The sequence below is a fragment of the Phocoena phocoena genome, chromosome 20 (assembly GCF_963924675.1).
Source record: "Phocoena phocoena chromosome 20, mPhoPho1.1, whole genome shotgun sequence".
Lineage (NCBI taxonomy): Eukaryota > Metazoa > Chordata > Mammalia > Artiodactyla > Phocoenidae > Phocoena > Phocoena phocoena.
Window position 1 is genome coordinate 34,738,874 of NC_089238.1, and position 23,697 is coordinate 34,762,570.

Genomic DNA, 23,697 nt, shown 5'->3' on the forward strand with positions numbered 1-23,697 from the left:
AATAGCATGGATTACTCCTCCAGAAAACTAGATCACATTCTGGCTTCGTTATTATTTTAGAAAACTCACCTTTCAACCATCTGCAATATGGGCCATCATTCATATCGAACTTAATTAGAAAACAGTTTGGAAGTTGGAGAAATTCCTAATTTAAATCAATTAAAGGGAAAGTTGTCAGGTTCGCTTTGGGTTTGCTTATCTCTACTCTCGCAGCAGGACTGAAGAGATCTGTCTTCCCCAATCTCCTTGTATTCCTCCAGGATTATGTCATAGTGTTCAGTGTGTAAATCTAGGAACTCATGGTGGCAATTAGCATCTGAGGCTCCTGCCATAGCTAGGAGAAGTCTGGGTAACAAATGAAGGCATCCCAGGATTCCACGCTGAAAATTCTTTGATGGGTGCTTCCATTTACAATGACATATCTGTAGTTTTGGGGGCCCGGCAACCCTGTGCTCTAGCCCTATTTCCATTCTGTGTTGAGAGCTCTTCTTCCTTCCCTCACCCATGCCCTAAATCCTATTGTGTCACAGTTAATCTAGTTATCAAATGGAAAAAGCATGTCACATAGTGATTATTTAAGGAGCACATTCCTTTCACTGAATAGATCATTATAGGTTCTTTACCTCTCCATTGCTAAAATAAGATTCCTTGCCTTATCTGTCACCTGCCCATATCCCTGCTGGCTTAAAATGTGCGCTCACTCTCCACCCAACTTAGAGAGAACTACTTTTTGTATAGTAATTTCATCTTCTCGTGCATTCTAAAATTATCATTATCTGCCAAGCACAGGGTATAAGATATATTCTCCAAGGTGGATTTATATAGTTAGATAGATAGATTTTTTTCCCCCAAAATTAAGGTTCATGGGCATTTATACATCTGCCTTATCTGAGGCTGTGGTCCATGAGAACAGTCACCAAGTTTTAATCATCTTTAGTATCCTAAGATATACATGACTCTCAATTTATGACTTAGAATCAATGAATGAAAAAAAATAGCTGTCTTCTATTATTTTTGAGTGCAAAAGTGATGGAATTTCTGAAATCTTTTGATAATTTGAGAAAATAATCCAGGATATTTGAAACTATACATACCTTAAAATTCCAGAATATATTATGGTTTATACATAGAATAAATCAAAAGAAATTTCTAAGCAAGAGACCAGAAAGTCTAGACTATATTATAGTAATGCATTAGGATATTTAATGGAAAATCCTAGACTAGGGGTTAGAAGACTCTATTCAGACTTTCTGTCTGTAGTCAAAATAGATGTAAAAGTTAAAACAATTACCCAAGTAATTAGGATGATTCGATTTTCTATTCTCCTCACATACTTTCAATGTGCAGATTTGTCTCCTATCAGATTGTAAACTCTAAGGTCAGAAATTCCACTTTTCTCTGAGTTTCCAGAATTGCCTCCCTTGGACTGTGTCTTAGTAGGTACTCATTTGGTTAACTGTTATAAGCTAGCTACTGTAGAATGTACAGGCTCCACAGATCTCACTTCTCTTGCTCTTTGGTAGTTTCCTCTGGTACCTCAATTGCAGTTTACCAAGGTTCTTTCTGAAGGGCTGGTCCCATGTGGAAGAGGCCAGGGCAGAGAAGAGGACACTGCTAAAACAAGAGGTGTCTAGGTTATACTTTACAGTCAAGTTTACAGGTTTAAACTCGACTATGCTTTAAAATTGTCAGACACTTTGTAAATGAAGGCTCCTAGGCTCATATCTAGATATCCTGATTCAATGTTCTTGGACTACAGTCCAGAAAGACACTAATTATTTATTTGTTTGTTTGTTATTGAGGTATAATTGACATATGACATTATATTAGTTTCAGGTGTACAACGGTAATGATTTGATATTTGCATATATTGTAAAATGATCACCACAATAAGTCTAGTTAATGTCCATCGTATATGTAATATATATAACGTGCTTTATGACATATATTAAGGAGAAGACATTCTATTGAGATTTTGCTACAATAATAGCTACAGAAAAATAGGAGGACTGAAGGAAGAATTTGCTGTTTCCCTCTGCACAGGTCACTAAGGAACCCATGGGAAGGGGAAAGAGAGGCGTGCCTGGTAATGACCAGAGAGAGGGACAGAGGACCCCCTGGATGCTACCTGGCATGAGGAGTCTGATATGAGAGAGAGAGAGAAAAAGAGAGAGACAAAGATATAAAGAGAGAGAGAGAGGGGCTAACAGCCCAGGTTTCATGAGGGAGGGACAGGTGGGGTCCAAAGAGGTCATAGCACTTGGGAGTCATTGCATCAGAGCCTGCACCATGTCCTTCACCAGCATATCACCATCTTCTCACTGTTGACTGTCAGCTGGGCAGCTCCAGTGGACGGGGCATTCCAGGCTCAGTGGGACCAGTCTCCCACTGGTCAGTGTCCTTCCTGCAAACCTTTACCCACCATAGGCCCCACAAGGGACACAACCCAGGTTGGCAATGGCAGTCACTTTCTGCACCACAACATTGTTACTCTGACAGGTGTCTGGCAGCTTGAGCTCCTCTGTGATCTCGTTCATGCCTGTCAGCTTTCCCTGTTCCTGAACTCGTTCTCACTCATGAACACAGAGCCATCAGTTCCCCAGTGGCCGGATGGAGACATAGAACTCTTGGGTTTTGTTCACAGCTGGAAGCCTGGCCACCTAGGTTGAGTCACAGAAATTAATGTCCATGACAGCAGTGGCAGATTCTCTGAGTGCTTAGGGCTCGATTTCAGGATGTTAATGCCAGCAGGAAGTTCAGGGCATGCTCACATGCAGGCCCTTGACAGGGGTATCAGAGCTGTTGAAGAAGTAAATGTGCACAGCCACTACATGGGAGTCCCGGGAGAAAGGCTGGCTGCTGAAGATGTAGCCCACAGATAGCCCCTCACCAGCTAAAAGGTGTAGCAGCTCCTGCCTCCCAACACCCAATACTGGAATCGGGAGTGAGGGCACGGCGGGGGCAGAGTCTGTGTCAGGCCCTGTAGGTCAGCAGCCAGACTGCTAGACACAACCCTGGGAGGAGAGACAGGTTGGATATTGGGAGGGGTGAAGTCCTCTAGATTGAGCAGGGAGATCTCCTTGGCTGCAGGGGCACTTTTGCCACTGGTTTTTTGTTTGTTTTTTGGTTTTCCTCTAGGAGGCAGGTTCCATCTGCTCTTCCTCAGACCCTGCTGCCTCTCAGACTTTGATGAACTATTGATGGAATCACTGTTGTCATCTGAGAAGGAGCCTGAGCACTTTCTTCCTCTTCCTCTTCCTCTTCTCACCTTCCTCCTCACTCTGATCACTCTCGCTGCTCTTCCCCTTCCCCTCGTCCTCATCCTGGTCTTCATTTTTGAACTCACTGCTAGACTCCCTGGAGCTGCTATTGCCGCTGCTCTTACTGTATGATTCACTCTCAAACTGGTGGTCGCTGCCTGTAGACTGTGAGCTCTGAGTCCCCCTCAGAGGCTAAGTAGAAAGGTTTCTCCTTCTTCTTCTTCTTCCTCTTCCTCCCCCTTCCCCTTCCCCTCCCCCTCCCCCTCCTCTCCTCCTCCTCCTCCTCTTCCTCCTCCTCCTTCTTCTTCTTCTCCTCCTGATTTGATCATGTGGTCCATTCACATATCTCCAAGTTGTACAAAGATGGATCCGGGGTTTCCTCTGGCCAGTCTGTGAGTTCCTGGTAGCCTGGGGCCTTGGCATTGAGCAGATGAGACAGTGAGCCCATCTGTAAGTGATCCTGGTCTTTGAAGAATAATTCCAAGACTGGGAGTGGTTTGGGTGCCATGAAGAGTGTCTTGGCATGGCAGCTGAGGGCCCCACACTGCTCCGAAGGGACCATAAATTGCTGGGTGAAGTGCGCCTGGTTTCTGATATCACAGTTCCTGTTGTACACGGCCAGACTCAGTACATACACGCTCAGCAGTTTGGTCTACTTAGAGTTGGTCAGGTAAAGCTTGGCCAACCGGGTTGATGACCTGCAGGTTGAAGATGTCCTCCTCTGCTGTGAAGGACTTGGCTGTTTTTCTCAGGACGTCAGATGCAATCCTAGGGACCTGCTCACAGGACTCACTGAAGAGCTATAGGATGCTGGCTCGCGCCATGGCCACCTGGATGTTTTCTGATCTTTGCCCAGTGTTTGATGATCTCATGTTGTGCTGGGTCTATCAGCAGCAGCTTCTTCATGATGACCACTGACTCTGTGACCATGAGCTCATCACAGTGGGACAGTAGCTGCACCAGGTCATTGCAGCAGATGTCACCCACTCGGCCTATGTTAGTTGCCCAGCGTCTAGTGGCTTGGACCGTGGCTGCCACAAAATCCGTCTGTGCTGTGAATGTAGGTCTGGCATTCCCGTAGGAAAGTTATGGATGTTAGTCTCATTTGCCAGGTTGGTCAGTGCTTCTAGCTTCAGGATCTTATCTGGGTGGGGTTGATGGGCCTGATGTAGAAATGTAGATGGGCCTCCTCTTCTAGGAGGGCTCAAACATGTCTGGGCATAGTGGACATGGTGGCCACATTCTGGAGCACCATGTACTGCACCTCACTGCAGGGAGAGAATGGATCAGAGGTACTTGGGCCCCTCAGTTGGGGCAAGGGGCAGCAGGTGGGGGGAGAAGGGAGGTGGGCCAAATAGGAGGGAGGGAAGGATAAGTGGGAGGAGGGTACCAGTAGGTAGAGGATATCAGTGGGAGGAGGACAGGACTGGAGTCAGTGCGGGGGGGTAGGTGAACTAGGGTGTGGAGGTTGGAGGGGGTGTGATACACTCAAGAGTCCTGGAGAAGCCTTATTTATTTATTTTTTTGAGAGCACAAAATATTTTATTTAACAACTTACAGTGTAACAATTTGCATTTAGGAAAAATAGCTCCTCCCTTAAAGGAAGTTTCTTGAATCAAAAGCTGCTGGCAGTTTGGGAATTCCCTGGCGGTCCAGTCATTAGGACTCTGTGCTTTCACTGCCGGGGGCTGGGGTTCCGTCCCATGCTGGGAACTAAGATCTCACAAGTTGCGCAGCCAAGAAAAAGAAAAAGAAAACTTGCTGGTGGTTGACACAGAGAGCAACGGGCAGGGCTGGACTGGAGGAAGCCGAGGGAGCCAGGAGGGCCTTAGGTCCCAGGGATCACACTCAGCGCTGACGAAGGGAAATAAGAGGCTGCCCGTCATAAAGCCCAGCCTTTCTCAAGGTGGCAAGAACAAATGGGTCCATTCCTACAAGTCTGTGAAACCTCGTGGATAACGTTCTGTGGGTCTCTCCTAGATGATCAAGTGAACCAGAAAAATGGGAAGGACCTGTGCTAATTCCACATTTACACGATTCCCACACGTAGAATTAAAATACCCAGTACACTAGGTTCCCCCAGCAGAACCTACAGACAACATTTCCTAATGATTTTTATAAATATTTAAATCTTTTTTTCAGTCTCTTTAGACTTAACAAGAATGTTAATAGTTTTCGGAACCGAGGATGAAGCGTTAAAGCTATGAGTCCAATAAGAGGAGGTCATTTTTTTGAGGTTTAATATGGCTGATAGTCAACATGGTAACTACTGAAGATCTTAGAGTGGAAAAAATTTGATGCGCATATACGATGGACAATACGTGATGGACAGTACGTAGTAGATAGTACGGAACGGAGCGGGTGGTACCTGGGAGGAGGGAGAAGGGGCGGAGCCTAGAGTTAAAAAGAAAATGGCGCCAGGCGGGTCGGAGCTTTATCGAGGGAGCGCTGGAAGACTGCGCCGCAAGCCCTCAGGCCTCTAGACTGTGTTAAAGAGACGCCTGTCCCTCAGGCTAGGCTTTAAGATGAACAAATGAGCCTCATTCACGTAAATTCCAGGCACTTCTGGAGGTGCCACCTGTGTGCTGAGCCCTGCGGCGGGTGAGTGGCCTCGGAGCCGTTTAAGTGTTGTTTCTCAGGGTCTTGAGGATGGGAGCCCCCTTGGTTTTGAAAACTAGATGTTTTGGGAGCTTGTCTCTCAGGTGCAGGTCTTAAAAGCTGGGGTCCAAACCTTTTTCTCCTTAGGGAGGAGCATGGATTTCAAGTTCCCTCAGGGTGTGGGTTGTGCCACCGCACGTGGGGTTTATGGAGCAATTGTGTCTCAGACTCTGGTGGCCTCTTTGACGGGGGGCCTTGCCTCATTGGCTGGAGGTGTAGGAGTCACTCAGACTCTGTTTTTAGGTGTCGTTCCCCTCCCTCCGGAAGTTGTTCTGTATATAGCTACGGATTCAGCGTGTCTGTGGGAGTAGGTGAGTTCTGGGTTTTCCTACGGTGGCGTCCTGAAGCCAGGACGGTGCTGGAGGCTGGGAGTCTGAAATGAGAGTGAGGGGCCTACGCTTTTTTTTTTTTTTTTTTTTGCCGTACGCGGGCCTCTCACTGCTGTGGCCTCTCCCGTTGCAGAGCACAGGCTCTGGACGCGCAGGCTCAGCGGCCACGGCTCACGGGCCCAGCCGCTCCGCGGCACGCGGGATCCCCCCGGACCGGGGCACAAATCCGCGTCCCCTGCATCGGCAGGCGGACTCCCAACCACTGCGCCACCAGGGAAGCCCAGGGCCTACGCATTTTAAACAAGCATCAGCTGTTCTTTATGTCTAGGTGGTTCATTGACCACAGACTGAGAAACTGCCCTGAGGAATATCACTTGTTCCACCTCTCCTGCCCCCTCGTAATCGCTCAGGCACGTAATCCGTCCTCTCTAGAGTAATATCTAGAAGTTGGGGTGTGGTCTTGGTCAGGTAATCTTGCAAAACAACATAATGGGACCATCAATGTGATGTTCTAGTTCTAGCTCCAAAGAATTTTCTTTGAAGTTATTTTCTTGTCTCCTCACCATGGATACCTGCCCTCCCATCACCATAATAATCCATGTCCCATTAAGCACATTCAGGCGTTACCTAAAGAAGTAAAGTGGTGATGAATTTTGCTGAATCCCTTTGGGGTGTCGTCTCAACTTATGCTTGGTTTGTGGGCTTTGGCATGTTTTAACGCTCCAACAATGAGCTCTAGAACGGTCCAGAGGCACAGGGCTTCTCAGCATCTTGGCGCTGACCTGAAAGAAATCACAAGTAGCAAATGAGGAAGAGTTTTAAAACAATGTGTTCTAAATACAGCAACAATATGTGTGTATATATTTGTAAATGCATAGGAAAAATTTTTTGAAAAACATGCACACTCTGGCTACACCCAGGGAAGGGTACTAGAACTGGGGGTTAGTCAAAGTGGCCTTTATTATGATCACAGTTTTCTGTCAGTGTTATTTATTTCAGAATTTCTTTCAAGTTACTTTTGTTTTGTTTTACACTTGGCACATTTTCAAGTACATCTTGGGTGTATATTTTTAAAGTTGGCAGTAATGTTAATACATTTTAAAATATTTTACTTGTCTCTAGCCTAATAATAACAAGATTATAACAAGAAATAGCCCTATCACAAAAACTTTTTTTGATAGAAAAGGTGAGAGGATTACAATGAAAGATTCTCTACCCCTTAAGTGTATGTATATTAGGCAGAATTCTCTCCCATTTTTTTGGAAGAGAGCTTTTTCTTTTCCATGTGTCACCTGTAAGGAGGTGGGGTAGTTCTTGTCTGAAGTACAGAATCTCTGAATGACCCAAAATTATGTACAAATGTATGGATAGATGAATGTCTGGGGTATAGGAATAGATTAGTAAATTGTTAGAAAACAAAACACCTTGACAGAGGTAATGTTACATACACATATATATCATGACATCGTGATACCCATGTGTTTCTTCATCACAGTGGGACACTCTTCCTTAGCTGGAATTTACCTAGCAAGTGACAGTTGACACCAGAAGAGTAGAATATAAACAGGGTGATCACTGTAGCATGGGGTGGAGAGAGAGAGAGAGAGAGAGAGAGAGTGAGAGAGAGAAGACGCTGAGTATGGCATTCAGGTTAAAGCAATAGGTCTAAACCGTGGCTGCACATTTTAACTGCTGAGGGAGCTTTTAAAAAGACATAGTGGAGCCCCACTCTCATAGATTCTGATTTAATGGCCTGAGATGGGGCTCAGGCAATATTAGTTTTAAAAGCTCTCCATTTGATTCTCATGTGTAAGCAGGGTTGAAACTCAATAGAATAGAGAGAAAAAAATCTATAGTGGTGGTGGTGAAGTGTATTGGTAGAGCAGACATGGGTAGCAATTGATAAACACTTCAAACTTGAATATTTTGCTCAATTGTAAGATCAGGTCTAAGTAATGCTAGTAAGGATTCTGAAACGTGAAAGAAACCAGTTGTAGGGCACACCAGGGCAGCACAGTACTTTGGAACACATTGAAAAGAAGAAAGACCAGATTAGAATAGAGACAATTTATTCATTCCAGAACCTGGACAGGATTATTTCTAAGAATTTTGTACTTAAGTTTAATCAATAATTACTCAAATTTACCTAACTCTTCATCCCAGGCTGAATACATACATACATACAGTAATTTCCATGCTCAAGTATTTAGTCCACACAGCCTAACCAATGCTCAGTGAGATGCTAGTTTGGTAATCACACCGACAAATAGTTGAGATGGATGATTCCATCTTCATTATTGAAAGCACAGTCTTAGGACTATATCATGCAAGTGTTGTCCTTCTACAATTCTTTGTTTAAAGTATGTTTATCATCTTTTCTACCCTGGCCTTCAGGGGTACATCTGTCTTCTCCCTTCCCCCTTCCATTGTTCTGTTGGCTGGGAAGGCTAGATTTGGGGCATCACTCTCTGGGTATATCAGATTGTTTGCATGCATATCATAATCTTAGTAGAAATCTCTGAATGCATGAGAATTTTAGAAATGTATGCTACTGTTAACAAAATAAACAAGGAATTTGCTAGGCCCCAGAACCTAGCATACTGTTCATAACTTGGATGATTTTCTGTGTTATGAAATAATGGACAAGTACCTTTTTAAAATTTTGATTTTCTAATCTCTTTTATACATCTTCACTGATTCTATGGAGTTTGTTATTTAAACACTCTTCCTTTTATTTGTTTGCTGCTTTATTTTTAACTTTACTCCCTTTTGAAATCATCCTGGAGTCCAGCATGAAGTTCTTTTTTTTTTTTTTTTAAACATCTTTATTGGAGTATAATTGCTTTACAATGTTGTGTTAGTTTCTGCTGTATGACAAAGTGAATCAGCTATACGTATACATATATCCCCATATCCCTTCCCTCTTGCGTCTCCCTCCCACCCCTCTAGGTGGACCCAGAGCACGGAGCTGATCTCCCTGTGCTATGTGGCTGCTTGCCACTAGCTATCTATTTTACATTCATTTGGTAGTGTATATATGTCAGTGCTATTCTCTCACTCTCTCACTTCCTCCCAGCTTACCCTTCCCCCTTCCCAGGTCCTCAAGTCCATTCTCTGTGTCTGTGTCTTTTTTTCTGTCCTGCCCCTAGGTTCATTAGAACCATTTTTTTAAAATTTGTTTTTAGATTCTATATATATGTGTTAGCATATGGTATTTGCTTTTGTCTTTCTGACTTACTTCACTCTATGACAGTCTCTAGGTTCCATCCACCTCACTACAGATAACTCAATTTCGTTTCTTTTTATGGCTGAGTAATATTTCATTGTATATATATGCCACACCTTCTTTATCCATTCATCTGTTGATGGACACCTAGGTTGTTTCCGTGTCCTGGCTATTGTAAATAGTGCTGCAATGAACATTGTGGTAAACAGCATGAAGTTTTTGGATTAGTTATTTTTTGGGTGTTGTTATCTTAAATTGTAATGTTAACATTTTGATAGCATATTCACTAGATAATAACCAAATACATCAAATAATATTTTTGGCTTAGAAGGCTTGTATTTTCAGGAGTGAGGTGAGGCTTATCAGAAGGTCAATGATGATTTCATCTGGAGAAATTCAATATATTTTTTCTAGGATTTTATTGACTGTTGTGACTAAGTTAACTGTCTTGTTCATTCAGTCTGTTAAAAAACACTGAGAATTAGATATGCATTTTTGTTTTTGTTGAGGGAGGAGAGATTAAATGATTTTACAGTCAAAAAACAAACTAAAGAAATATAAATGTTCTTTTTCTCTTTATCATATAATTACAAAGTTGTTTTGTGACAGCCATCAATAATAAATTTTAAACTAAAAAATGCTCAGCTTCTTGGTTCAGAAAACAATATGTCTTTATCCTCTGTAATTTCATCTGAAAATATATCTAGGGAGAAAACCAGGTAATTTCTTTTCCTAAGGGAATGAAGATTACTGCACATCCTTTCTAAGAATCTCATTGACTTATTATCTGAAGATAATTTTCAGAGTTATGTCTAATAGCTGTCTGTAAATAAATCCCAGAAATTGTATTTATTAAAACCTCTATCAAAAGTCATTCTTAATTATTTTAATAATACTAGTATTTATTAAGTATTGGTCTTAACACCTAGAGTACACTTTAGCAATTTTTATAGTTTTATTTAAAGAAAGATAACATTTAATTCAGGCAATAAAACGTCATTGGACGTGAGACAGTGGTGGTCAGCATATGAAGCTTGACTGTAAGGAGTTTGCATTTTGAACCTAGAACAGTTACTGGCACATATTTGACAATCAATAAATAGGATGTAAAGAAGGAAGGAGAAAGAGTTCTTCTACTGTCACTTTCTATCTGGGATATATTTTTTTCTTTTTTCCAAAACATGCATATCTGAGGCTTATTACAGGTACCTATATGATAAGACTCTATTGTCCAAAGTTTTTGTTATATTTTACTAGAAATGCCATTTTTTTGCAGATATTTTGTGGTATCAGATATAAAGAAAAAGAGATTCTAAAAAGGCTTTTCTGTCTTATTCCCTTAGCTAGTCCTGAGAGAGTAGTAATTTTATTTTATTTATTTAGAGGTAACAATAAATATGATTTCTGTCAGTTGTGAGGTAGAAAGAGATCATATGTGGTGGTTTCACACATAAGCAGTTATTTCTGGATTTAAAATAAAAACAAATAGATCAGCTTCAGTAGTACTGTTGAGCACATAGCTGCATTTTAAAAGTTCGGAGAATCAATTGAGTGTCCATTTATCAAAATCGTATGATTTTTTTCCTTGGATTTAAAAGCTGGACTAGGCGTATCATGAAAGCAGACATTTTGATGAAGATTACAAAAAGATTTAGACAAGAAATGTTTAAGCAAATGAAAAATTGTGTTTCTGAATCAATAAGAGCAATAACAAGAAAAATTCCAAATACAGATAAATGAGGTTTTATTTCATGCCTTCAATCAAGTATGCTGTCTGTACAGTTTAAGGAGCCTTTCATTTTTTTTGAACTGGTTTACCAATTTATAATAGAAAGTGGAATTTAGACTGGGTCTACAGGACACTGTCAATGAGTATGATTGATGAAAACGGTTCCTGAAATTTAGAGCTTTCTCCTCTTCCTTAACTATTTATTTTGTGTCTATTTATTGTATCAGTACAGACTCAGAGTCCTAATTAATTAAATAGATTATAATCTAAATAATTATGATTTATTTTGATGCTAAAATTTTCCCAGAACGGGAGCCCCATCAGTTTGCTCCTGTGTCCCTTTGACAAGTCTCCATCATTTCTTGTATGTCTTTAACTTATAACTTAAGTATTATTATATGACTTCATGTATAGCATAAGACCTTGCTGTGGTTTACTTCTCTTGCCTCTTTACTGGCCTTTGTAATATTGTTGTTATGCATTTAGCTTCTAAATATATTATAAACTTCCCAATATATTGTTACTATTTTTTACTACACACATTCAATTAATTTTATAGAGATTAAAAGGAAGAGAAAGTATGTTATAATTATATATTTATAATGTCTGGTGTCCTTAATTGCTTTATGTAGCTACCTGTTTCCATCTGGTATTATTTTCCTTCTGCATGAAGGACTTTTTAGCATTTACTGCAGCACAGGTCTGCTGGTGATGAATTCTTTTAGCCTTAGATGTCTAAGAAAGTCTTTATTTCATCTTCATTTTTGAAGGCTTATTTTACTATGTTGTCAATTCTAGGTTGATAGTGTTTTCTTTTAGTAGAGTAGTTGCTCCACTTTCCTCTGACTTGCATTGCTTCTGATGAGAAATCTATCATTCTTATCTTCATTCTTTTATTCAAAACATATCACTTTTCTCCAGCTGCTTTTAAGATTTTCTCTTTATCACTGTTTTTAAGCAGTTTAAGATGAGCTTTTGTGTTGTTTTCTGTACTTGGGATTTGTTGAGCTTCTTGGATCTGTGGAATTGTAGTTTTCATCAAACCTGGAACAATTACAGCCATTATTTCCTCAAGTCTTTTTTTTTCTACCTCCTGCCCTGAGTTGTTTTCCTTTGACTCCAGTTACACATGTGGTAGCCCACTTGAAGTTGTCCCCCAGCTCACTGATAATACATTCACTTTTTTCACAGTCTTCATACTCCCCGTGTTTCATTTTAGGTAGATTCCGTTGCTGTGTATTCAAGTTCACCAATCTTTTCTTCTGAAGCACCCCCTGTTTTCAATCCAAACAAGTGTGTTTCATGTCAGACATTGTAGTTTTCACATTTAGAAGTTCAATTTATTTTTCATATCATTCATGTCTCTACTTATGTTTAATAGTTCCCCTTTCATCTTGGAATATGGAAATATAATAGTAACAGTTTTAATGTCCTTATTTAATAATTCTATTATCTGGGTCATTTCTCAGTCTGTTTCTATTGATTGGTTTTTCTCCTCCTGGGTCATACTTTCCTGATTCTTAGCTTACCTCATAGTTTTTGATGGAATGCCAGGCATCGTGATTTTAACTTTGTTGCTGCTGAATATTTTTGTATGTCTATAAATATTCTTGAGCTTCCTTCTGGAGCACAGTTATGTTACTGAGAAATCCTTTCGAGATTGCTTCTAAGCTGTGTTAAGTAGCATTAGATTAGACTAATCTACATCTAATTTTGCCCCACTACTGAGATATTGCTGAGTTTTCTAAGTACTCTGTTGGATTTGCTGTGAATTAAGAGTTTTGTTTCCTTTCTGATTGCATGATACTTTCCCTGCCCTCAAGTTGTTTCCCTTAAATGTGTGTTTGTCAGTCATGAGATGAAGATTTGAGGAAATGCTCTGCTGAACTTTATTGTTTTATTTCTGTGCAGATCCTGTCTCTCCAGTATTTTGACCTGTAAACCTTTCACATCTTGGCCTGCTTCTTTTAATCACCTCCTAATTACCCCATTGATGAGGAAGGGATTTTCACCCTAGAATTATGGAAGTAACCAAACACATATCACCCAACACTGGATAAATGAGATCGACCATAGTCACATACGTTATTAGTCACATATACTCACAGCTTAGGGGAGGAGCACACAGCACACCACATGGACCATATAGAGGTGGCACTCAGGGACAGAGTGAACAACTAGAGGCTATGGGAGACAGGCTTTGTAGTACTAAGGGGTGTGCTCTTAGTTATTGTGGTAGGTTGTGATTAGTGTGTTTAATAATTCCATGGGCTGTCAGGAAACTGAAAACCACTACTCAAAGACAAACAAGAACTGTGCCTGGTCTTACTAATAAGGGAAGTTGTTTGGCTAGAGGACCTCATCCACCAGAGCAGAGTTGGAAGGTGAATTTGTGGTTATACCACTTGAGGCCCTTTTGGATTCACCAGGTATGAAAGCAGCACATCATACTGGATCTTAATTTTAGGCTTTGCACCACATCCCCCAACCTTCCATCTCCATCTTCTTGGTTCAGTGAGATTGCTAGGCTGTGACTAGGTCTTGCCTCTCAGTGCTGCAGTCTGGGAGCCCTCATGAGGTCATAACCAGGGGGACAGTCACAGAGTTTACTTCATTCAGGTATCGCTGTCCTGGGTGCAAGGTTGGAAAACGTTACTTCGTAGATGTTGTCTGTTTGTGTTGTTGTTCTTAGTGAAACGACAAATGTGGCACCTGCTACTCCATCTTGGCCTTAGCTTACATTTTAGAGAACTTTGGCAGGATATACGTAATAAATTGAGGTTTAATGAAAAGTTTAAAATTATTAAGCAAATGATAATTATTTGATCAACAAGAGGGAGATTTCACCAGGATTGCTTTTAAAAGGCTTCCTATTCCTCTAGAATCCTATAAATAATATGACTATACAATAACTAGGGGAGCAAGGATGTAAAGGGAAAAAAATAGAGTATTTGAAAAAAAAAAAGAGGGAAAGAGTAAATCACATCTGTAAACAATATTCTTACCTTTTGCATTCTCCTGACTTTTACGTATTTGAATCTAGAAGCTCATGTTTTTCAAAATGAAGAGATATTTAGGCAGTTGGTTTTGAAAAAGATATTAAACTCTTTTAGTATCAATGCTACTATCTAAAAGAAAAGGTCGGGATAACATCCACGTCAATGATTTGTTGCAAACACATATAAAATGTACATAGGCACTTTATACAAGATTTGGCACATAATAGGTGTTCAGTAAATATCATTTCCTCTTAAGCCACTTTGATTAATTCTTAAGGAGTTTCCTTTCTCAAAGTGTCCCCATCTCCTTTTGCACAAACTGAAGTTATTTTACCTTCGATTTTTGTCATTTCCTCACTCTGAGAGGCTATAAAATATGCTGTGTCCATAAGTAAATAAAAAAAAGTCCTCAGCCTCCCCAACAAAGAATATTTTTGGCAAACACTCTGCACTTACACTAAGTGTCAGAATTTCAAAGCCTCCCCAAGGAGTCCAGCAAACATATATAAGGAAAGGGAACAGAGTGATTATGAGTCCTTTTCAAGGCAGTGAGACCATTCTTTAGAAAGAGACTCAGGCTGTGTAAAGAGTCACTTGCTTATCTGATAAGACCTTTAGCAGCAGGAAAAAAAAAATACAGGCAGACAAAGAATAACGTATTGTTAGTTCAAAAAGGGGGAATTCATTTGAGAACTATGAATTATTTTAAAAACTTTGCTGTAGTAGTATATAGGAAGACTGTAATCCTTCTGATTATGTTCAATCCATACAATAGTCAGTTGTGTTAACAAGTATGTATTGTGCAAATTAAATTATCTTCAATGTATTGTACTTTAATGTTTGGAGATAAAGATGCTAATGACTATATGGATAAGGACTTGTTAACATTAACATTCCAACTTTTCAGTTACTAGTTCTGTAATCTTAAGCCAATTATCTAATATCTCTGAACCTCAGTTTCCATCTCTGTTAATTATGGACATTTCATGGGGTTTTTCTGAGGGTTAAAAAAAAAAAGAGTACAAATACAGAATCAATCATGGTCCATTAATTATAAAATGCCCCCAATGAGTGATTGTTCTGCTCCCACTACTAGTAAACCATTAACTGTTACTACATTTATCATTAAATGTTTGTTTTCAAACAATGGACATTTTTAGATTCTTCCAGTGCTTGCCAAAAGCAGAGCTCCTAAAGTCAAAGCAAGGAAACAGAGACATGAAATATTACAGGCATGGTGATAGAAACGCAAAAGTAAATTCTATCATGTAATGAAACGTGGCATTTAAAATGCAAACAATTATTGCTCATATAAAAGAGTAGAAAAATAGGGAGAATGAAATGTCATTCTACCATTGTAACATCTTTTTCCCTTGTGTATTCATTCATTCATTTAACAAATGATTGTTAAACACATGTAATATTCGCGTCATTATTCTAGGCATTGTGGATAAAGAAGTTAACAAAACAGATAACAAATTTTAGCCCTCTTGGAGATTAAATTTTAGTAAGGACAAAAGGAGAATACGTATCATGTCATGTTCTATCCTATTCTACCCTATTCCCAGAGAATAATACATTATGTGCTTTATAATGTGCCTGTGTATATTTATGTTTATATTCATATTTATATTTATATACACATACCTACACATATGCTACTATGGAGAAAAATAAGACAGAGAAGAGGAATAAGGAGTGTGTGTATGGGTAAAGGGATTGCAATTTTAAATAAGGTGGCAAGGGAAAGGATCAGTGAGAAAGTATGAACAAAGACTTGAGGAAGGTATAATTTTGACCTTACTGGATAACTGAAAAGAGGGTATTCAAGGCAGAGGGAACAACCTGTGCCTGGCCCTGAGTAGAAGCATGCCTCACCTGTTGATGGACACGGAGACCAGTGCAGTCAGAGTGGAGTGACCAAGGGGTCAGTCCTATGATTTGAGGCTAGAGAGTTGGAGAGGGCCTTGCACGTTATTCTAAGGGTTTTGGCCTTTTCTTTCAAAGAGATGGGAGAAACATTCTGACTTCTCTACTGAGAATAAATTAAAGGGAAGTAGAGAGGTAAGTTAGGAAGTAGGGAGTGATTGGATTCTTGATATATTTTGATGACAACATTGAGTGAGTTTTCTGAGTAATTGGATATGGGATGTGAGAGGAATCAAAGATAACTCACAGGTGTAGGCTTGAACAACTGGTGGGATGAAATTTCCCAGTAGAGAGATAGAAAAAGACAATGCTAGAGCAGATGGTGGAGGTTGGAAGATGGTAAGATCCAGAGTTCTATATTAGGAATATTAATTTTGCGATGATTATTAGGCATTCAAGCCTAGGCGTCATGGAAACACTTGCATAAAAATCTGAAGTTCAGGATAGAGATCCTTGCTAGAAATGTAAATTTGGAGTCACCAGCATATAGATTTTCTTCATATTCCTTTTACTCCTTATCTGTAGATGCATAGAATTTATAGATTATTTTTTCAACATTACATTAAAATATCTTCAGTATTACCTCATTGCAACATTTAGTATTATTTTAAGGGCAATGGAAGGTATGTGGCAGATCTGGGTATAAATGGTCCATTTTATCAGGTATCATTTTTACAGCTTTGAGCTTGGACATGCTATTTTAGATTTGTGATCCTCAGGTTCCTCAAGTGCAAATAAAAGATAATAATACTTACCTTACAAGATTTTTGTGAGGGTCACATTGTAATACCATTCTTCATAATTTTAGTTTCTAATTTAAGTGATATAGTTTAATCCTCACTAAAAAATAAAGGTAGGTGAAGTTATCCCAATAGGAATACTGAGCCTCAGCACGTTGACTAATGTGCTTATGCTAACATGGCTAGCAAATAGCAGAATCAAACGTTATCTATTCACTCATTGTTTTGTTTTGCTTTGCTTCTTTTGCTTCTATGTGTATTCATATATAATATGAGTCTCAAGTCCCAGAAATAGAATAGGCACACAATAATTTCTCACTGTTTTCATTATTACATATCTTACATATGTAAGAAGTTGAACATCAGCATTGAAGTAGTAACTAAATAATTTTACAGGAGATAAAACACAGTTATCGCTTGAATGAATAATGGTATGTGTGGTAGTTCTGGTAGCAAAATAGTTGCAAATGCAATAGCTTAGCTAAGTTAAGCAGCATTTACGAACATATATGCATAAGTGAATTTCAGTTGCTCAGTATATGGAATAGTATCAATGCACATGCTCAGCATCTTACTCAATGGATTGCCTTAAGATCAGTGCAGAGTGGATTCATGGGGCGTCTCTTATTTACTCAAGGTGTCCACTTTTCCAGTTTCTATGCAAGATACTCTGGTACTCTTTATTACCCCCTGCCAGTGCTTTCCATTGAGCAGGATTTATCCCAGACATCTAAATGTAACTTCATGTGTATATGTTAAGTGAAACCAGCCCATTAACTGGCAAATGCAGTTGAAAAGCTGTGGATGGTGAAGTCTTTCAATTATCTCTGTTACGGGCCAAGCCAGATTTAAGTAGCTCTTTGTTTATGTAAATAATCTGATTAGTGTCTGTTCGCTTTCCTTCTCTTATTATTTATCATATACATTTTGTTTCACTCATATAACAAAGAATTTTTCCTATTATATAAATTATATCATAATATATTATCATATTTAGTATATAAATGCCAGAAGTTGTGTGCCAAGAGTAGTCAGGCATGTGACAGGAGCACACGTGTTGGTCATGAATCATGCTTTTGACATCCCACTCATGTGAATCTGATTTATGTGAGTAATTTCTTATAGAATTAACTATTCTCATCTGTAAATTGAAAAGGGGGTCCTGGTCTATCAGGGTTCATATTGTAAACAAACCACTGTTTACAAGATATGAATAACTTATTAGTGATAAGTGTGACAATAACTTTAAAACCCAATTTGTTAAGTACATATACTAATAAGCAGGTGCTCAAAATGTTTATATGAACTAGCTAAAATAATCCTTACAGTGACCCTCAAAGGCAAGTATTATAATTATATTAATTTTACAGATAGAGAAATTAGAAACTGAGGTATAGAGATGTTAAGTATCCTGCCCAAAGAGGCATAGCTGGTGTTTGTCTCTCTGATTTAAGAGTTCTTGCCCTTAAATGTGGTTCTTTAGATCAACAGAGTCCAATACAACTTTCTGCAATGCAAAAAATATTCTATATCTGTCCTGTCCTATGTGGCAACCACTAGTCACAAGTGGGTATTAAGCATTTGAAATGTGGTGACAGAGATAGAGGAACAGAATGTTCATTTTTATTTAGTTTTAGTTACAATTTAAATTAAGTAGCCATATATAGCTAGTGGCTATTACATTGTACATTGCAGCTCTAGAGTAAAAATCTGTCACACTGTGATACCCCCCCAGGGCTTGTGCTGTGTCTCCTTTGGCTTTGGGTCAGGGGTTAGGACAGAGCTTGGAATTCAGATGCATAGTGAGTATTTGCAGCAGACATTAAAGAAGAGAATGATTGATGGGTTCTACACTTAAATTGCAGATATAGTTCTGGGTTTGCAGCTGTCCCATCACAGCTGTCCTTTTCCACACCTTCCTTGCCTTTTAAGTTCTTGCTTAGTGAGCCTTGCCTTGACTTCATTTCAAGCTCCTCTGCTGGATCTAGACGCCAAAAGTGTCCCCATTTCCCAGGGAGAGAGTGTATGTGATGGTTGAAAGTGTGGGCTTCTGAGTAAGGCTGCTTTGTTTGACATTCAGTCCCACAACTTCTCAGCCTACTGTGCTTTCTTGGGAAAGTCCTTTAATCTCTGTGCATCTCAGTTTCCTGTTCTATAGGGAGTGCATAATAAAAGTTCTCATCACGACAATGTTGGGAGGATACATGGAGATAATCTTTGAAAAGCACTTTACAGAATATCTAGCAGCTAGATGACAGTCAACAAATACTGTCTATTTTTATTATTTTTCTCTGATTTTTCCTACTTCTGCTTTTCTTTCAAACCTCCAACACATCACAAATGCAAAATTTCAGGAGAATGTTTTACAGAAAACATTTCAAGACATTTATTAAGATTGTGTCTGCAGGACACTGATTTCTATCCTTTATTTAAACAATCATTTTTTGAGCTGAAATAACTTGCCAGGCTCTTCAGGTGGAACAAGGGATATAAAGATAAATAAGACATACGTACTGCCTCCAAGAAGTGCACAGTCTGGCAGGAAAAACAGCTAACAAACAGATTACAGACCAGTATCACTATTACAGAAGGACTAAGTATGAGGCAGTGATCAACATTACTGTATGGGTAGTAATTGTCAGGGAGGTCTTCACAGAAGAGGTTATAGCTGACTGGATTGTAAAGAGCACTTGGCATTTGCTTGATGCATATGAAATAAAAACCCTTGTTGATCAGTCTGTTCTTTGCTGTTGGGAACTTAATGAATAAATCATGAAAAGTAGTTCCTTTCTTTTCTCTTTGTGCAGGTTGAGTAAAAAACTCTGAAAAGTAAAGTTGATCTTGTATTCAGAGCACGTTTTCTCTACAAAAAATATCTTTTCAAAGGGTTAAAATGGGTCTTAAGAAAAAAGAACAGCAATAATTTGTATATGATTATGCTTGAGGTCTCAAACTAGAGCAGATGCCATATTAAAGGCTTTTAAAAAAATAATGCAGACAAAAGGAGTATCACAAAAAATACAATTCCTTTAGGTATTAACAAAAGTATGTCAAATAATTGCCACAGCTGATAAGTTGATTACTGCGTACCTGGAGGAGAGCATGGGACACACTGAAGAACAACTTGAGCTTCACATCACTGTAATTATAGCTCAGTCCTGGGCAATCTACACAGTCTTGTCCTGCCAAGACCCCTCATATAACTATGCACAACCCATGCCACCAATGGGATACATTGCACAAGAAATCACACATTTAAAATTAGAGGGCTGAAAGAGGCTCTCTAGCCACTGAGTGGAAGCAGCTGTTGTAAGTAAGATGTCTGGCCATCTCAATTTTCTGTAGTTTGGCTCAATGTGTTAGAAAGGAGTGACCCGTTTTAGATCTCTGTCACTAAGGAACTAGGGCATGGTGATTAAGAGTTCTGGAAATAGCTTTTATTCAAATCCTATCTCTGATCACCCTTGCTTGTGTGACCATGGATAAACTATTTAACCTATACGTGCCTCAGTTTCCTCATCTGTAAATTAATAATAGTATCTTACTTGTTCTAACTGTTAGTATCTCTGATACTAGTAATAGTATCTCTGTTTGTTTCTAATATTGTTCTAATAATTCAGTCAGGCAATATATGAAGTGTTTAGCTGGTGGCTGCTAAATTAGTGGCCAATAAAAGTTAGATATTGCCTCTCCAGTTATTCTGTCAGTTTATACTGTGTATTCTTCATGCATTGTGTTCTTCCAAGTCATTTGGCCTTTAATAAATGGTTGCTCAGTGAAGGAATAAGTAAATGACAGCCTTATATTTATATAGGTCTTGGAATCATTCTAACAAATCATTTTTCTCTAGTTTCAGCATTGCAATATTAGCATATATTCTTCCATAATTTGAATAAATGATGTTTTTATTTGTAAAATTATGTTACTAAATGTCCATAATACTCCATATTGGGAACAAAGAATGGTGTTTGGATTATTTCTAGTAATTATTTCAATGTTCTCATTCATTCATTGCTTGTTAATTCATTTTGCCAGTGGTTAGTGACCAATTGCAGAAAAACTGTTTGCAATTCTAATACATATATTGGAAAAACTTTATAGGTTATTATTGTGAAGTGTTAAAGATGGAAGACTTAAGCAAATTGTGGAAAACCACTTTTTCACAGGAACATTCATTGAGAACCACTCTACAGAGACCCTGACAGCAAGGACGTAGAATTTTTCTCTTGTATTTTGTCATAAGGGGCAATGTAGTCTCAGGATGGGGTTAGGAATCAGAAACCACTAAAATCTGGCATTCAGATTGTGTAAAAGACATTTTCTTTATTAACTATAACTAAGCAAATACTGTGAAGATCTGAGCTCCAGAGGAGTTTTATAAAATGTAAATAAAAAGCAACATAATGTTTCCTTTAATGAATATACTGGGCAGCATAAGAAAGGAAAAGAAAAGTGGTAATAAATCAATCACTGTATTGTAACTGGTCAGGAATGTTTCACAGTACTTGAGTTGTTCTTGTGATAATCCAACACATATTTTCAGCAAACGTGTGAAAATTATGTTTCACTAAAATTCATGGGGGGGGGGGAGGGCATTTTCACTTCTCCGCTTTCTAGAAGGAGGCATTTCCCCCTGCACTCACCAGTTCTCTTGCATCATGTTTACTCCTCACCCCGCACTGAAGTGGAGTTCCCCTTGTTAGGTGTATCATTTGAATGGGGGCTATTCTGCTCTACTTTTTTGTTCAATACTTTCTGCCAGGGTTAAGTGGAAGGCTGTGAAAATAAGGTTTTGTCTTCTTTGTAGATTTCCCTCAGGTGAGGCAGAGGATGGGCAAGCCTGTTTGTATCTTTTACTGTAGCATATTAAATATCAGCTTTATTATTCACAAAACACATCTTTACATTCTGAGACTGTCTCTTATTTTTTTCCTTAATTTGGGAGTGTTTGTTTTGACTGATCCCCTTCCACCTCCAACTAGCCAACTCTCACTCTTCTTTCAGAAAAGAGGTGTGTTCGTGGGACTTCTTTTCTGACTAAGATGAACAACTACATCCTTTAGCATTATTCCTGAGTAGAGACAGTGGTAGTACCAGGAGTCTCTGAAGGTCTTATGTTAAAATGTAAGATGTAGTGGAGAAAGAAAAAAGAGTTGTCAGTAATAAGGTTTTATCTTAATGTTGTCAAGTGATTTCTGGAGTTATTGCTGGCACGTTTGTATTTGCTTTAACGACGGAGTCTGCTTTACAAAATCAGTTTGTGCCGGAAGAGGCTTATTTAAAATTGTTCTCATGGTGCTGTCTCCAGGTGGGAATCTGTTATTAGCGGTGGTGATAAGGAAGGCTGCAGACATGTCATGACATTCGTTACCCTCAGGATAAGAGTAAATCAAGGCTTTCTGAGGAAAGGGCAGGAGGGGAGAATTACTCCTTGTCACTGCCAGACTTTGCGGCTACCAGCAAAGGATCATTTTAAGCTGCTTCCAACTCAGGAAATTGGGAAAATTGTAGCTCCCACACTGATGATTGCTTTCCTCACTCTGCCCTCTTCAGAGCTGTCCTTTGCAGAGACTTCACTCAGGTCCATGGTCATGGCTAAGTTTTCCCTGCAGATAATTGAACAGTTACTTTATCTGTGTGTACAGGGGCCTCAGGGTCCGCTGTCGTGAGTTGAAATATTAGTAACACTGCTTTTACATGTCCCTGCACACACATACCCCCCCTCCACATAACCAAAAGCACACAGGTCGTTTTGACAGTATTGGTTATAAAATGAGTGTTTAGGAGACTAACATGTATTCAGGGGGGTGCGGGAGGCGGGTAGTTATTTTCCATTAGTCAGGAAAGCTTTTTAACCCCCCAAAATAAGGTTAACTAATGAAAAAAAAGTATGTACTCACAAATTTGAAACAAATTTTTATTAATCAATTTCCCCCATCCCTGAAATAAAGTATATGAAATGACTGAGAGATTTTGTGTTACACCAGTACAGTGATGTCATTCACTCATATTCTGGGCTATTGTTAAACAACAAAAAAAATAGCAGCAAAAAAAACAAGGAAAGGCTATATGAATTCTAGGAATATGCTTATTTTAGACTGAAGATTAAGCATTATTGGATATGAAACTTGCAAATCTTTGGTTATATTCCCTTTTATTCAAAGATCAAAATGTTCTTTATACACCAGCGAAGAAAATACTGGGTATATTTGAATTCAGTAGATATCACCAACTCTTTTTTCAAGTGTTCTGACTTTGGCAGAAGCCAAGAAGCAGTTTGCAAAGCACTTTTCCTTAGTATTTAAATTCCCTTTGAGGTTTAAGAGAAATTTAATCCACATGTTTCTAATTAATTTGCACTCAACTCATAAAAAAAATGGTCTTCAATTTGATCTCATTGTGGTCCAGGGGCATTAAAAAGCTTTCAAATGAGCCTTCCTCCTTGAATTGATATCCAGATGTTGTGTTTTGTCAGCTCTAAGCAAATTCAAAACTCAGAAAAGTCTTGGTCATAAATGAGAAGGCACAGATGGTTTTGGAATTTAGGGGGCAAAAACCCCACAGATAATAGAAACTCTCTTAAAATATAAGGAACTATCATTTTTAAGGATTTCATTCAACTGGTGAGTAACATTATGCTCACTTAAAGATGGCAGTCTCTGCAGCTATGAGAAATTGAATAATCAGGGGCCAAACTGTGGAGCGAGAATATAGCCAGGAATAGACTCTCAGAGCCCTTCATTTTACTAATCACAAATAGTGATTAAAATAAATAAATTGTAGGAGGGTGAAAAGGATGGAACCAAATGTTAAAGCCATATGGTAAC

General features: G+C 39.0%; 1 pseudogene; it reads right to left on the reverse strand.

The window, feature by feature from the left end:
* Positions 1-2,267: 2,267 nt before the first annotated feature.
* LOC136140299 (AP-3 complex subunit beta-2-like) overlaps positions 2,268-23,697 on the reverse strand; it is a 53,638-nt pseudogene continuing 32,208 nt past the window's right edge.